At 41.2% G+C, this 17,755-nt stretch overlaps 1 protein-coding gene across 7 annotated transcripts in view; it reads right to left on the reverse strand.

The window, feature by feature from the left end:
- Positions 1-17,755, reverse strand: part of LOC121734166 (acetylcholine receptor subunit beta-like 2) — a 49,586-nt gene that overhangs the window by 879 nt on the left and 30,952 nt on the right. The gene's annotated exons all lie outside the window — the stretch shown is intronic.

Raw genomic sequence — 17,755 nt, forward strand, 5'->3', positions numbered from 1 at the left:
TGTGGGAGAAAAAAAAAATTAAGAAACATTCAATCGGCCATTTTGATATCAGACGAAAAGGAAGGCTGAATCTAATCAACTATGCCTTGCCATGTAATAATAAAGTAAGTTAGTGTTTTATATGCGTGTAGCGCGTAGAAACACACTGCATGCATACACACTACGTGCATAAAACACCGGAAAAAGTTTATTATTAAACCAACATCTCAATCCTCAACTATTTTAGAATTATTTAGTCTAAGATCATGATAAATTAATATTAATTGATATTTTATTAATGCTACTAATAAAAGATAATGATCTTAGTAATAAAGACAATTTACGCAGCGTAATCCAAGGATTCCTGTCCTCGTTCGTCATATGCATAGTCCGATGTATTGGACATAAACAAACAGACTAAAATACCTTTTAAATTTAGAGGGTAACTATGTAATAAATTATGTAAAGTGATTTACCACAAAAAAGGTTTATATAAACAGTCTTCAAACTCCCTAATCTAAGACAGGAGATTGTTTCATTACACCCCCGAACAAAACAGACGCAAAGTCTTCAACTCTTTATTGTTCTCGACGAAAGGGTTCAATTAGTAACACAAACCGTGACGTCACAAGTAAGATAAAGGAAGAGAATTTGATGCTATGTTTAAGCCAATCTGAGTTAACTATATGAAATACCATGCTTTTTCATTCATAAATGTAGGTAGTAAAGACCGAAAAGGATGACAGAATAATATGTGACACAGAAATAACTTTTGACCAGACTGTCAGACATAGACAGAAACTCTATTTCTATTATTCAAATTATAAACTTACATTTTTCTTAACACTAAGTTAAGTTTAAAATAATCGGCCAAGTGCGAGTTGGACTCGCACACGAAGGGTTCCGTATTGTTATAGAGCAAAAATAAGCTAAAAATTGTGTTTTTGTATGGGAGCCCCCCGCCCCCCCCCCGAATTTTTATTTTATTTTAATATTATTATTAATTATTAAAGTACACATATAATTTAGGATTTTGTAAAAATTTCAAGTGCCTACCTGTTGCTATTATTGATAACGAGCAAAAAAGGCCAAAAAAATCACGTTCGTAGTATGAGAGGGGCTCCCATACAACGAACGTGATTTTTTTTGGCCTTTTATAAGTAATTTTATTTTGTATATATAAGCCTTAAATACAAATTTTATTTTGTTTTTAGTATTTGTTGTTCTAGCGGCAACAGATATACATAATCTGTGAAAATTTCATAAGTTTAGCTACAGTGGTTCTTAAGATACAGCCTGGACTGACAGACAACGAAGTCTTAGTAATAGTGTCCCGTTTTTACCTTTTGGGTGCGGAACCCTAAAAACCAAATAATTTACTTTTGCAAAGCTCAGAATCCTATGTCAATAAGCAAACAGCCAAAAATTATGTATTAGTACTGTGGTGTCTCTTTCATTCGACATCACCATAAAACCAAAATAACCACAAAACCACTGTCCTAAACAAGTATAAAATGTGGCCACCATCAATCGTCTCGGTGTAATTGGCGCAAAACTTGTAAATTATATACTTTGTTAAAAGGAAACCAGACCCTCACTGACTAATCGTTTTCCCTCAAATTACTAATTTCTCAAACTTCTATAGCCTGCTAACGAGTTTTATAAAAAGTTTTTTATAATTTAATTTAAAACTCCTTTACAAAATAAATAGCAATATAAATTGCTAAGAGGTTTTCAAAGTTTGCACATTGTTCTCTTATTTGATGGAAATTTCTTTGTGCTTGTTCATCGATTTCGTTTACACAGTTTTGTGTAATTCAATGTTTGTTAAAATTATAAACCAAAACATTTTAAGGTTAGGTTCACACGGCACAATCCTGCACGTTTCCTGCACGTCTTTTGCAGTATACGTCTTAACGTAGGTCTTAACGAAAAAAGAGTTGCGCATACAATGTATAATAATATAGAACCATCACACGTCGATTGTACTGCACGATGTTGCAGTACAATAGACGTATAGTGCACAAGACGTATGTAACTGCAAATAATCGGCCAAATGCGAGTTGGACTCGCGCACGAAGGGTTCCGTACCGTTATAGAGCAAAAATAGACCAAAAATTGTATTTTTTGTATGGGAGCCCCCCTTAGATTTTTATATTATTTTAATATTATTATTAGTCAGTGAAGTAGATATATAATAATTAAAGTTTTTGTGTAAATATCAAGTGCCTACCTGTTGCCATTATTGATATCGAGCAAATAGTACCAAAAAATAATGTGTGTTGTATTTGAGCCCCCCTTAAATATTAATTTTATTTTGTTTTTAGTATCTGTTGTTATAGCGACAACACATATACACAATCTGTGAAAATTTCAGAAGTCTAGCTATAGCGGTTCTTGAGATACAGCCTGGAGACACACAGACGGATGGACGGACGGACAGACGGACAGACATTGAGGTCTCAGTAATAGGGTCCGTTTCTAAACTTTGGGTACGGAACCCTAAAAACGTGCAGGAAACGTGCAGGAAACGTGCAGGACAATGCAGTGTGAGTTTATTTTGTTTATTTGTTACAATTAAATAACACGCAAACGAAACCAACAATAGCCACTGATATTTTAACCAATACCCAAAATATTATTTCAGTATAATAATATTTAATTTTTGGTCTATCATACCATATTAAAATTACAACCGTCATACGTAACTGTGGTTATATTATCCAGTAATGAACTAGTTAATGAAACGAATATCTCATTAAGCTCGACACAAAACCACCGTGTAAATGTTCATGAATATTAAAATGCCAGGTGCATTTTATTTTCGCAGTTAGTAAATGAAATTGCTAAAACTGGAGCCAAAATAGAAAACAAAGAAGGAAATGCAGAATCGGAAGTAACCGAAAATACAAACAGTGAAGAATAAACAAATGCAGCGATCGAAAACACAGACGCTGTCAAAGAAGAAAATGAAATGGCTGGAGCTGCTTGAGTGCGTTTGCACATTGAACGGACACAGAACGCCAATCAATGTGAATTGGTAAATGAATTTGAGTCCTCGAATCGGTAAATGACGAAGATTCCTATTATTGCATATTATAACCATCTCTAACATTATCTTGATCAACAAATCTTATATCTTTAAACGGGCAATTCTTGTATATATATATATCTATATATTATAATTGGAATCTCGGAATCGGCTCCAACGATTTTCATGAAATTTAGTACTTATATAGGGGGTTTCGGGGGCGATAAATTGATCTAGCTAGGAATCACTTTTAGAAAATGACATTCGTGTTTTATCGGATACCGAGCAAAGCTCGGTCAAATAACCAGTTATTATAACATGCCAATCCACACTAATATTATAAATGCGAAAGTGTGTCTGTCTGTTACCTCTTCACGCTTAAGCCAATGAACCGATTTTTCTGAAAATTATTCTAGAGATACTTTTCATCACGGAAAATGTACGGTTTCCGCGCAATAAACGCAACGGAGTCTCGGGCGTCATCTATAATAATAAATATATAGACTAAATATGTGATTAGAAAATAATTAATTTTATTTATTTGCGACCCAGAATTAATCTAAAATTACCGTTACATAATTATTTTGTCAGACACCCGTCGAATACTGATTAAATATCGGGGGAAGGCCCTAATTTTTTAAAATGAACTCCAAACTCAAATATATTCAGCGGGGATCCCCCGAATTGCGATCATTAATATGGCCAAAGCCGATGATCAGATGATTTGTATTCCACTCGCCTTATTTACTGCTTATTTTCCTTTGAGAGATGGATTATATCCAGATTACACTTAACATTTCCAATTTATATGAGATGCAATTAATTTTAATATGCTTCTACGACCTTAGGGTCAATTTAGACAACAACGCGACTCAAATTACATTGCATTGACGTCTCAACACTCACGCAATCTGTGAAATCCATACAAATTAAGAAATGCATATATCTACGCATCGCGATTCGCGTTGCAGTTTGAATTGACCCAGGCTTAATAATTTATATGCGTTTGGCCGATCGCGCGGTTTGGCGGCTACAGCGCGAGATCACTAGCAATTGTATGTAAATGCGCTTTTTAAACAAATCATTACATACTATTGCTTGTGATCTCGCGGTGTAGCGGCCAATCCTCTTGTTCGCGCGGACGCTTATAAAACCAGCTTAACTTCTAATATTATATAAAATTCTCGTAGCACAGTGTTTGTGCGCGAACTCCTACAAAACGGTTCAGCCGATTGTAATTAAATTTTGTTAGGCCTGAGAATAAGTTTTTATCTACTTTTTATATTGATACATGAAATCTATACTAATATTATAAATGCGAAAGTATCTCTGTCTGTCTGTCTGTCTGTCTCGCTTTCACGCCAAAACTACTGAACCGATTGCAATGAAATTTTGTACACTGGGAAAATATCTTATTTCCATGAAAATTTCGATGAAAATGAATTCGCATTGCGCGTGGCCAGCGCTCATCCCGGGGGTCCTGGGTTCGAGTCCCGCAGGCGGAACAAAAAGTTTTCAATGTTCCTGGGTCTTGGATGTGTATTAAAATAATATTTCAAAAATCTTAAATATATTTTATGTATAATATTATAAAAAATCCAGAAATATATCGATGCAATGAACATTTTAGTTCTAATACGATTCAACAGATGGCGTTTTAATTTTTACTTCATTGTAACATAGAACTAATCATACTTATTATTTATTATGTTTTTGTTTATAGTTTTTAATACGTTAGAATATTATGTTTAATAATATTATCACTTGGTATAATAATAATCAATCTTTAACGTTGTTCGTGGCGGCCGAAAAGGAAGATCTTCCGACCGAGCGAGATAGCATGCTCGGTCAGGCCGAAGCCCACTGACGTCATTTCAGACGTTGTATATATCTTGCCGTTCTCCGAAACTTCGATAGCGCGATGCAGGAATGTTAGGCGAATTGTGGGTACCGCCACATCACTCCCCCCCGAAGACCTGTGGTATTCTTCGATGCGCTTGTGTTGTCAGGTGTGGGCCGAAGCTACGCGTGCAATGACCAGGAGAGGGACCCCGTGCTCTGCTTGTTGACCGGTCGTTGTAGCCTATGGCTGCCCCGTTCAAGCCAGACGCGGGTTCGACCGGCGCGGACCTCCAACGCGGCTTATGGTCGAGGCGACCCGGTTATGCTTGATGTCTGCTGACGTGGTGCGGATGGGCGGGGAGTGTTGATGATGATTGATGTCCAGAAGGATGCGTGTTCTTGTCGGTGGTCACCAATTTAACGTTGTTCGTGGCGGCCGAAAAGGAAGATCTTCCGACCGAGCGAGATAGCATGCTCGGTCAGGCCGAAGCCCACTGACGTCATTTCAGACGTTGTATATATCTTGCCGTTCTCCGAAACTTCGATAGCGCGATGCAGGAATGTTAGGCGAATTGTGGGTACCGCCACAAATCTATCTTATCTTATAGAACTCCTACTGCATTTCTAAGGAGTTCGAGTGTACCGTGTTGGCCTATATTACATCCAGAAAATATATCAATGCAATCAACATTTTAATTCTAATATATGAAAACAGATGGCGTTTTATTTTTTACTTCATTATTGTAACAGAACTAATCATACCTACTTTGTTTTATTACGTGCGTCTTCTACATCGCGCTGACGCTTGCTCAAAAGTCTATCTATAAGAGGTGGTATCATCTTACATTTAAGTCTCGATTTTTTTCGATTGTTATATCTATTCTACGGTATTAAATAACTCAGTACTTTATCTGTGCAGGCAGTGACGTAACCTTAAGACCAAATTTCACCAACGACTGTTAAAGTTAATGCTCGAATTAGTATCACGTTAGCTGTTTCGTTTTTCATATGAATGAAAGAAAAGACAGGACATTTTAACAAGCTGTTAACACTAACAGACGTTGGTGAAATTGGGGCTAAACCTATCAATGATAAATAGTTTATTTGTAAAGTTGTGTAATTGGGGGGCTTAATAAGGTTTAAAATTTGGCATAATATATAAAGTTTAATATAAAAAATGAAGTACTTATTGTGTGTACACTGCACAGCTGTATTGATTTAAGGGGTACCAGGGTTTTTTTATAAAATCTTTTGACACCAATTTTGTTGACATCGCGCGCTATAAACTGAAGTCCACGCGGACGAAGTCGCGGGCAACAGCTAGTAATTTATAAGGCAAAACAACATTTGCCGGGCCAGCTAGTATAAATATAATATTTACTCAGAATGTCCATTAAATTCAATATGGTGAATTTTGGGAGAGCCAAAACGATTTACCTTTCGCCGAAAGATACACATTTGCCTGTTTTCTTATTGTTTTACAATCACTTATATTCTTTATAAATTGGCTACAGTAGCTAATATCATTATAATGTAAATAGAAACTTCCATAGACCGGGATTAGAATCTGTAGCCCTCGGCTATGATTCATATTAGGTACGTGTGGTACGTGCGTATTAATATAACTTGGAAACTTCTCGTATTAATATTTCTGATGTGTAAAACTATAACTAGCTATTTTACCGAGCTTTGCTCGGTATTCGATAAAACACGAATAAAATGACATTTTCTAAAAATGATTCCTAGCTAGATCGATTTATCGTCCCCGAAACCCTTATATACTAAACGAGCTTTTGCCCGCGGCTTCGCTCGCGTTAAGAAGTATTATTATATGCAAAACTTTTATCCCCTATTTGGACCCCTTGGGATTGGAATTTATCAAAATCCTTTCTTAGCGGATGCCTACGTTATAACATCTACCTGCATGCCAAATTTCAGCCCGATCCGTCCAGTGGTTTGGGCTGTGCATTGATAGATCACTATGTCAATCAGTCAGTCAGTCACCTTTGAGTTTTATATATATATATAGATTTATTGAAAATCGTTGGAGCCGATTCCGAGATTCCAATTATATAATATATACAAGAATTGCTCGTTTAAAGACAAAGATATATAGAAACTGATGTATATATCTGCTATTTGATTGAATGACTAGCGAGTTCATTAAATGAAACCATTTATTTCAATAACAAAAGGTCAACTCGTCAAGTCTTTCTCTAAATTTAATTTAGTCTCTCAAATCACGTCCCTACCAAATTTCAGCAAAATTGGTTCAGCGCTTTGAGTATGAAGAGGTCATAGATAGACACACTTTTGCATTTATAATATTAGTACGGATTGTGAAATGGAATCATGAAACAAAACTACAGAAGGATCGTCCAGTGCAAATAACAAGAAAATACGACATAATACAAATAGAGTAGGTAATTCTGTGGACATTAGTTGGATCAATGTTAATGGGGGTAAATCGGCCTCCAGGGGTCTACATCAGGTCGTCAGGAACTCTTAGAGCATCGCTTGAAAAATGGATAGATTACGACTGTTCTAGACATAAAATAAGTGCTTAATTTAAAACTTTTGATAGGTATGCAAATTTCGAATTAATTAGATTACTGGAGATAGGTAAAAATCGTGCTCAAAGATTCCGAAGCATTATGGGGCAAAAATAGGCAAAAATTACGTTTCTTGTATGGGAGACCGCCTTGAATATTATTTTATTTTGTTTTGACTTTTTGTTGTTTAATGGCAACAGCAGAGGAGTAATCTTAAAGTTTTGAGCGACCTATACAACAATATATTATGTCATATTATGTCTGCAACTCGCTTAGAATTTTGTTTTTCTGAAAAAAAAGACACTTATATGTTGGACCGATTTTACAAAATTTTGCACAGTTAAAACTTTTAACAGTTACAGAATAGACTAAAAGATCCATACCAAGTTTACGCAAATATTTATCTAGACTTAATTAAATATTTATGAGATTTATTAAATTTGAACGAAAGTTGAAGAGGAATCTCTGCTACAGGTGAAGTTTTCAAAGGTTTGGGAAAGTAAAGTTAAATTAACAGCATCACAATCTATTAAAGTAGTTTTAAGTTATATTCACAAAGTGTCTTAAGTTCTTAGTGATTTGTTTTTGATATACAATAATAACTTATTATTAAACTTTAAGAAATTACTGCCCTAGTAGACAAGTGGCAAGCGATTATCGTAATCGCTAAAAAAATGTATGCGATTTGACATAAGTCATCGCTTCGCTAGCGAATACTCTATAAACCAAATAAAAAAAATGTATTCAGCGGTTTGGGCATGAAGAGGTAACAGAAAGACAGACACACTTAAATAATATAACACGTCATATTATTATCATTTGCGCTGGTGATTAACCCCGAACTTAACTCAAAAATACTACAACTATACTGTACCTACTCGGCGAAACATGGCGGTAGCGGTCATTGAATCCCTGTCAAAAACTTGACAGATGTTCCTAGTTCATTATCAATCGCGGTTTATATAGAAAATGATAAGTTTTTTTACAGGGCGTCAATGACCGCGACCGCACTGTTTCGCCGAGTACAGTATAATTGTCTTGACTTTTCAAGTCAAAAGACTGACAGTTGCCCTAAAAAGTTCAGCCCACGCCAACGTGGACCGTATCTTTCCGGAGCATCCCCGAAATTGTTATTCAAGACACGTTTTAACGGTTTAGAGATAACCGTTGTTCATTTTTGAGGCTGATATAAATAGCACCCGTTGGGTTAATAAATTTGAAAGCCATTCCGCCGGATTAGAGGCACTAGGAACGATATAATTTGCATACATCAACGGGTCTGAAAAATTGCGTCAAGTCGAGCGATTTTTGACTGTCAATGGAAGGTGTATTGAATAGTCGAAGGTACAGGGAGTAAATAAAGCTATGCCAGTGGTCCTCAACTTTGGGCACGTGGAATTAAGTGTATCGCACTGAAACTGTACATTGTTCCGTATATTAAAGGTGTCAAAAATGTCTGCATAATGCCTTTAAAGACAAACAAGCAGTGAGAGTATCCACTTTAAACGCCCAAAGCGTCATAGATGTTTCGTTATAGATGTTTATAAATAATATGGAGCGTGTAACCTAAAATATTGTTATGACGGTGAAGAATTAGACCGTTCTCGTATGAAAATTTTGTGTCAAACATACGGCGTACAAAACTAAAGCAACGGGGCTAAAATGGTCGCTTTGAAGAATCATTTTTCTATAATCGAAAAATGCAACTCTGCTTGCAATTAATTTCTGTATTTCTGTACTGATTTGACATTTGTCAGTTTGACAGTTTTGACAATTCATTTGCTGAGTTGATTGAGAGGAATTGCTAAATGTGACCATTGCAGCCCCGCTGATAGGCATCTTAACTTTTTAATCTATACTTACAAAGTTATATCTAGTAATAAGTAATAACTGTATGTGAATGTGAAACCCACAGTGGTTTCTGTGACAGTAGCTGGTTTTATCCAGGCTAGCTGAGAGTAATTTATAGTGCTCAAGTGTACGCAGTACATGTATATATCTATTGCACTATCGTACACCCAAAAGGCAGTAATATACTCGATTAGGGCGTCTCGAGATAAAGTCAACAGCCTCCAACGTCTCATTAGGTGCGATCAGCGGATTCGAATCGGTATCGATCCCCGGGGGTCTTACCCGGCTCCTTGGGGTGTGGTTCACGTGTAATTTAACCCGGGTTAATTTATAGAACTTAGTTAGTTGGATCTGTAAAATTATTCCATGTATTAGACAGAAAAAAAATTTATTGGTGTTTGTAAAAGTCGTAGTCTGTGACAAAATGTATAAATTTACTATAGTAATTACAAATATGATTTAATAATAAGGGACAATAGGGATGATGACAAGGTCAAAGATTAGCGAATTTTGTTAATAAAATAAAGAAATCACGGTGAAAAATAAGTGTTCCCAAAATTACAGCTTGATAGCATTTGTATTTTTTTTGTTATGCGCCTTCAAAGTTAGATAATCAAGTCGATATTTTTTTTCAATTAAATTTCTTAATATACAAATATTACCAATCGATAACTTATGCAATTAAAAGCAACTTTTGTTATGAAACTACTTTCATAAACGGAATATTTAATATACCTATCGAACAAAGTTCTCTCCCGATGCGTACAAACTACAAAAGAGTGACGTCAGTCTTTCGTAGCACTTTGTATGGAGCGTTTCGGGCAGGTCTATTTTTAATAGATGTTTGAATTGTCATATCTTGGTGAATTTTTAAGCTATAGGAGTCATTCTTTCAGCAATGTTTCTATTTTTTAAGTCTTTCAATTACCAATAAGAAAAAAAATTAGTCATCAAGCCTATTAACACTATAATGAGCAACGCGACGCGACGTCGCAAAACTGATACAAAATCGAAATTGCGGCGTTTCAAGCTATGAGAGATTTCCGATATTTGCAGTAAACGAGCGTGACCGACAAAATACAAACAAAATACCACTTTATAACCTAGCCAATAGCTTTCATTTTGCTCTACGCCATTACAAAGCAGCTGCGGCAAGGGTAACTAGACCCATGTCAGAAGAAAATGAAACCTACAGCCTCGGTCACAAAGTGGCATTTTGGGAACGAAAAAGTTGTAACGACACTTTTTTATTGGTACCTGCATGGTAGGGGCAGAGGGCGTTGATAGTATTCCTGTGCGTCAACTAGATGGCGTTTTTTGAGAATAAACAGAGACGCGTTGTAAGTATTCCTGGGCGTCAATAGACGGTGTTTTCTTAATAAATTTTTGAGTAATATGTATACAGGTTTTTTGAAAATTAGAAATAGCTTCGTTCCATTCCGGTGTCCCTTGACACCTCTCATGTTTTTATTTTAATTTTTGTTGGACGCGGTCGCTTTGTGGCAAAAATCGGAATGCCACCTTTGGCGTTACCACTGTATAAAACGCAAAACTAAATAAACTTTCAAAGCATATAAAGTAATAAAGCACTCATTACATACAGATCCAATTCTGGAGGTGTGCCAATGATACACCTTCAAATGAAATTCGGTTGGGGCACACGTGAATATGGCTACCGTCCAAAAACCTCCAGATTAACGTGTAAGCACTAATTTGTTACTGTACTGCTAATAACTGTATTAATGACGCCATTAAAATTATTTGAATTAAATGAAACAGCAATGCTATAAAGTAATACAGTAATTTTACTTATTCAATCTTTATACGTGGGAGAGCCATGCTTCGGCACGAATGGGCCGGCTCGACCGGAGAAATACCACGTTCTCACAGAAAACCGGCGTGAAACAGCGCTTGCGCTGTGTTTCGCCGAGTGAGTGAGTTTACCGGAGGCCCAATCCCCTACCCTATTCCCTTCCCTACCCTTCCCTATTCCCTTCCCATCCCTACCCTCCCCTTTTACCTTATTCCCTCTTAAAAGGCCGGCAACGCACCTGCAGCTCTTCTAATGCTGCGAGTGTCCATGGGCGACTGGAGTTGCTTTCCATCAGATGACCCGTTCACTCGTTTGCCCCTTTATTTCATTTTAAAAAAATCTACGAGACATATAGACGCTATGCAAATGATATGTAGAGAGTCCCGGTATATTATGTCCTTTACATAGGACAGCTTTTGTCCCGAAAAATGTACGGTTCCCATGCGATAAACTACTCTTGGCGCAATGGAGTTGCGGGCGTCATTTAGTATAATATAATACAGACTTGCATTTGCCATGCATTTTTGTTGTAGGTACATGCTTACAATTAAAAATGTTTTATGGTAGAAAAATTTGAAAATTAGTACAAGAAATATTACTGTAAGCGATAAGACTAGCTTACGCAGAATAGAACTTAACGCTCAGAGCAAAATAGCCCATATCGACAAGACGACAAGGGTTATTATTCTCCGAAGATTATAAGCCAAAAAACAAAGGTACTAAATACTAATTACGTACAAAGTGCAGCATCACGTGAGGCAAACGTGAACGTATTATCATTACGGTGAACGAATGAACCAATTATCCCCAACGAACGAACTATCATTGCTGTAATGAACGAATGTTTTATTAGGGAACGAGATGAGTAGTTTTTGTAGAGTCACTGCTTATAGGATAAGTATTATATACTACAGGTATTTAATTTCGTAGTGACTAATATGGCCGATATTTTTTTTTAGGTAAGTATGTATTATAAAAATTGGCTAACTTTTATGTAAGCCAATAATATACACATAGACTTATGTATGGACTAGCGAAACCGACAGTATATCTTTCGAAAACTATTAAAATCGGGACAAATAAAATAGATTGAAAAATATTATATTTTTGACCGTATGATCAACTCTATTCTCAAACGCCTTTGAACACAGACAAAATTTTCATCCAAATAGGTAAAGTTTCGGCTCTAGTTGTGTTAACTTGTAAGTTGTAAACTTGCAATATACGAAACTAGATAGTGTGTTAAGGTAGACAAAATTGCAAGCAAAAACTAGTCAAATGTCACATAATACATATAAGAGCTGGCGCACACTACGACTTTTTGCCGCGCGATTATTTTACCTACCTACAAAAATTCAAATGAAATGTCACTTTACGATATACCCTATAGGTTTCATTTTACTCTACGCCACTAAAAAGCATCAGCTTCATGGGTTGCTAGATCAGTGTCGGTAGAAAATGAAAGCTATAGCCTATGTTATAAAGTGACATTTTACTACAATTTTAGTCGGTCGGTTAAATAATCGCGCCGCAAAAAGACGTAGTGCGCGCCAGCTCTAACTGTCAACCTACATCCAATTTTTCGTCAGCTTCGTAAAGAAACGACGCTGAACGATAAATAAGTTATGAGTTACACAATAGACGGATATTTGGGACAGGGGGTCAGGACTCAGGGCACAACGCGTACTTGGATATACTAGATATATTCCTCAATTTTGCATTGGTATTATGTTTAGTGCAAAATATTATTGTTACGTTAAAAACTAAGCAATAAAATTTTAAGGTTTATAGTATAAAAAAATTAAGCATATAGCAACATATCTCACTCTACATATTTTCTCGATGTTTGATGGTTTGTCTCTTCATCTCTGTTGACCCTAGCATGACAAACATTTTTTCTCGCGTAGTTCTATCATCGAAATAACATTTTTATAGAGTTTTGTCGAAATTATGTCGAGATTTTGACATAATGAGACGAGTAGTTTTTAATTATCTCGAGAGTGAGATATCTCGTTGGCGTATGCTAGGCAGGCTGCATTAGAAATATAGAAAGGAAATCCAAATTAATTAGTGATGTATTGCAATCAATTTCAAAAGACGGAAAACATTATTCTCATAGCATCTGTGTTGCACCCATGTAGCACTAATGTAGCCCTTACGTAGCACCCATATAATGCCTACGTAGCACCCACATAGCCCTCGCGTAGAACTCACGTAGCACCCACATTGCACTCACGTAGCACCCACGTAGCACCCACATTGCACTCACGTAGCACCCACGTAGCACCCACATTGCACTCACGTAGCACCCACATAGCACCCACATAGCCCTCGCGTAGAACTCACGTAGCACCCACATTGCACTCACGTAGCACCCACGTAGCACCCACATTGCACTCACGTAGCACCCACGTAGCACCCACATAGCCCTCGCGTAGAACTCACGTTGCACCCACATTGCACTCACGTAGCACCCACATTGCACTCACGTAGCACCCACATAGCACCCACATTGCACTCACGTAGCACTCACGTAGCACCCACATTGCACTCACGTAGCACCCACATAGCACCCACATTGCACTCACGTAGCACTCACGTAGCACCCACATTGCACTCACGTAGCACCCACATAGCCCTCGCGTAGAACTCACGTAGCACCCACATTGCACTCACGTAGCACCCACATAGCCCTCGCGTAGAACTCACGTAGCACCCACATTGCACTCACGTAGCACCCACATAGCCCTCGCGTAGAACTCACGTTGCACCCACATTGCACTCACGTAGCACCCACATAGCCCTCGCGTAGAACTCACGTAGCACCCACATTGCACTCACGTAGCACCCACGTAGCACCCACATTGCACTCACGTAGCACCCACGTAGCACCCACATTGCACTCACGTAGCACCCACATAGCACCCACATAGCCCTCGCGTAGAACTCACGTAGCACCCACATTGCACTCACGTAGCACCCACGTAGCACCCACATTGCACTCACGTAGCACCCACGTAGCACCCACATAGCCCTCGCGTAGAACTCACGTTGCACCCACATTGCACTCACGTAGCACCCACATTGCACTCACGTAGCACCCACATAGCACCCACATTGCACTCACGTAGCACTCACGTAGCACCCACATTGCACTCACGTAGCACCCACATAGCACCCACATTGCACTCACGTAGCACTCACGTAGCACCCACATTGCACTCACGTAGCACCCACATAGCCCTCGCGTAGAACTCACGTAGCACCCACATTGCACTCACGTAGCACTCACGTAGCACCCACATTGCACTCACGTAGCACCCACATAGCCCTCGCGTAGAACTCACGTTGCACCCACATTGCACTCACGTAGCACCCACGTAGCCCTCGCGTAGAACTCACGTTGCACCCACATTGCACTCACGTAGCACTCACGTAGCACCCACATAGCCCTCGCGTAGAACTCACGTTGCACCCACATTGCCCTCGCGTAGAACTCACGTAGCACCCACATTGCACTCACGTAGCACCCACGTAGCACCCACATTGCACTCACGTAGCACCCACATTGCACTCACGTAGCACCCACATAGCCCTCGCGTAGAACTCACGTAGCACCCACATTGCACTCACGTAGCACTCACGTAGCACCCACATTGCACTCACGTAGCACCCACATAGCCCTCGCGTAGAACTCACGTTGCACCCACATTGCACTCACGTAGCACCCACGTAGCCCTCGCGTAGAACTCACGTTGCACCCACATTGCACTCACGTAGCACTCACGTAGCACCCACATAGCCCTCGCGTAGAACTCACGTTGCACCCACATTGCACTCACGTAGCACTCACGTAGCACCCACATTGCACTCACGTAGCACCCACGTAGCACCCACATTGCACTCACGTAGCACTCACGTAGCACCCACATTGCACTCACGTAGCACCCACATAGCCCTCGCGTAGAACTCACGTTGCACCCACATAGCCCTCGCGTAGAACTCACGTTGCACCCACATTGCACTCACGTAGCACTCACGTAGCACTCACGTAGCACCCACATAGCCCTCGCGTAGAACTCACGTTGCACCCACATTGCACTCACGTAGCACTCACGTAGCACCCACATTGCACTCACGTAGCACCCACGTAGCCCTCGCGTAGAACTCACGTTGCACCCACATTGCACTCACGTAGCACTCACGTAGCACTCACGTAGCACCCACATAGCCCTCGCGTAGAACTCACGTTGCACCCACATTGCACTCACGTAGCACTCACGTAGCACCCACATTGCACTCACGTAGCACCCACGTAGCACCCACATTGCACTCACGTAGCACTCACGTAGCACCCACATTGCACTCACGTAGCACCCACATAGCCCTCGCGTAGAACTCACGTTGCACCCACATTGCACTCACGTAGCACTCACGTAGCACCCACATTGCACTCACGTAGCACCCACATAGCCCTCGCGTAGAACTCACGTTGCACCCACATTGCACTCACGTAGCACCCACGTAGCACCCACATTGCACTCACGTAGCACTCACGTAGCACCCACATTGCACTCACGTAGCACCCACATAGCCCTCGCGTAGAACTCACGTTGCACCCACATTGCACTCACGTAGCACCCACATTGCACTCACGTAGCACCCACATAGCACCCACATTGCACTCACGTAGCACTCACGTAGCACCCACATTGCACTCACGTAGCACCCACATAGCACCCACATTGCACTCACGTAGCACTCACGTAGCACCCACATTGCACTCACGTAGCACCCACATAGCCCTCGCGTAGAACTCACGTTGCACCCACATTGCACTCACGTAGCACCCACATAGCCCTCGCGTAGAACTCACGTAGCACCCACATTGCACTCACGTAGCACCCACGTAGCACCCACATTGCACTCACGTAGCACCCACGTAGCACCCACATTGCACTCACGTAGCACCCACATAGCACCCACATAGCCCTCGCGTAGAACTCACGTAGCACCCACATTGCACTCACGTAGCACCCACGTAGCACCCACATTGCACTCACGTAGCACCCACGTAGCACCCACATAGCCCTCGCGTAGAACTCACGTTGCACCCACATTGCACTCACGTAGCACCCACATTGCACTCACGTAGCACCCACATAGCACCCACATTGCACTCACGTAGCACTCACGTAGCACCCACATTGCACTCACGTAGCACCCACATAGCACCCACATTGCACTCACGTAGCACTCACGTAGCACCCACATTGCACTCACGTAGCACCCACATAGCCCTCGCGTAGAACTCACGTAGCACCCACATTGCACTCACGTAGCACTCACGTAGCACCCACATTGCACTCACGTAGCACCCACATAGCACCCACATTGCACTCACGTAGCACTCACGTAGCACCCACATTGCACTCACGTAGCACCCACATAGCACCCACATTGCACTCACGTAGCACTCACGTAGCACCCACATTGCACTCACGTAGCACCCACATAGCCCTCGCGTAGAACTCACGTTGCACCCACATTGCACTCACGTAGCACCCACGTAGCCCTCGCGTAGAACTCACGTTGCACCCACATTGCCCTCGCGTAGAACTCACGTAGCACCCACATTGCACTCACGTAGCACCCACGTAGCACCCACATTGCACTCACGTAGCACCCACATTGCACTCACGTAGCACCCACATAGCCCTCGCGTAGAACTCACGTAGCACCCACATTGCACTCACGTAGCACTCACGTAGCACCCACATTGCACTCACGTAGCACCCACATAGCCCTCGCGTAGAACTCACGTTGCACCCACATTGCACTCACGTAGCACCCACGTAGCCCTCGCGTAGAACTCACGTTGCACCCACATTGCACTCACGTAGCACTCACGTAGCACCCACATAGCCCTCGCGTAGAACTCACGTTGCACCCACATTGCACTCACGTAGCACTCACGTAGCACCCACATTGCACTCACGTAGCACCCACGTAGCACCCACATTGCACTCACGTAGCACTCACGTAGCACCCACATTGCACTCACGTAGCACCCACATAGCCCTCGCGTAGAACTCACGTTGCACCCACATAGCCCTCGCGTAGAACTCACGTTGCACCCACATTGCACTCACGTAGCACTCACGTAGCACTCACGTAGCACCCACATAGCCCTCGCGTAGAACTCACGTTGCACCCACATTGCACTCACGTAGCACCCACATTGCACTCACGTAGCACCCACGTAGCCCTCGCGTAGAACTCACGTTGCACCCACATTGCACTCACGTAGCACTCACGTAGCACTCACGTAGCACCCACATAGCCCTCGCGTAGAACTCACGTTGCACCCACATTGCACTCACGTAGCACTCACGTAGCACCCACATTGCACTCACGTAGCACCCACATAGCCCTCGCGTAGAACTCACGTTGCACCCACATTGCACTCACGTAGCACTCACGTAGCACCCACATTGCACTCACGTAGCACCCACATAGCCCTCGCGTAGAACTCACGTTGCACCCACATTGCACTCACGTAGCACCCACGTAGCACCCACATTGCACTCACGTAGCACTCACGTAGCACCCACATTGCACTCACGTAGCACCCACATAGCCCTCGCGTAGAACTCACGTTGCACCCACATAGCCCTCGCGTAGAAC

The sequence above is a fragment of the Aricia agestis genome, chromosome 15, assembly GCF_905147365.1.
Source record: "Aricia agestis chromosome 15, ilAriAges1.1, whole genome shotgun sequence".
NCBI lineage: Eukaryota > Metazoa > Arthropoda > Insecta > Lepidoptera > Lycaenidae > Aricia > Aricia agestis.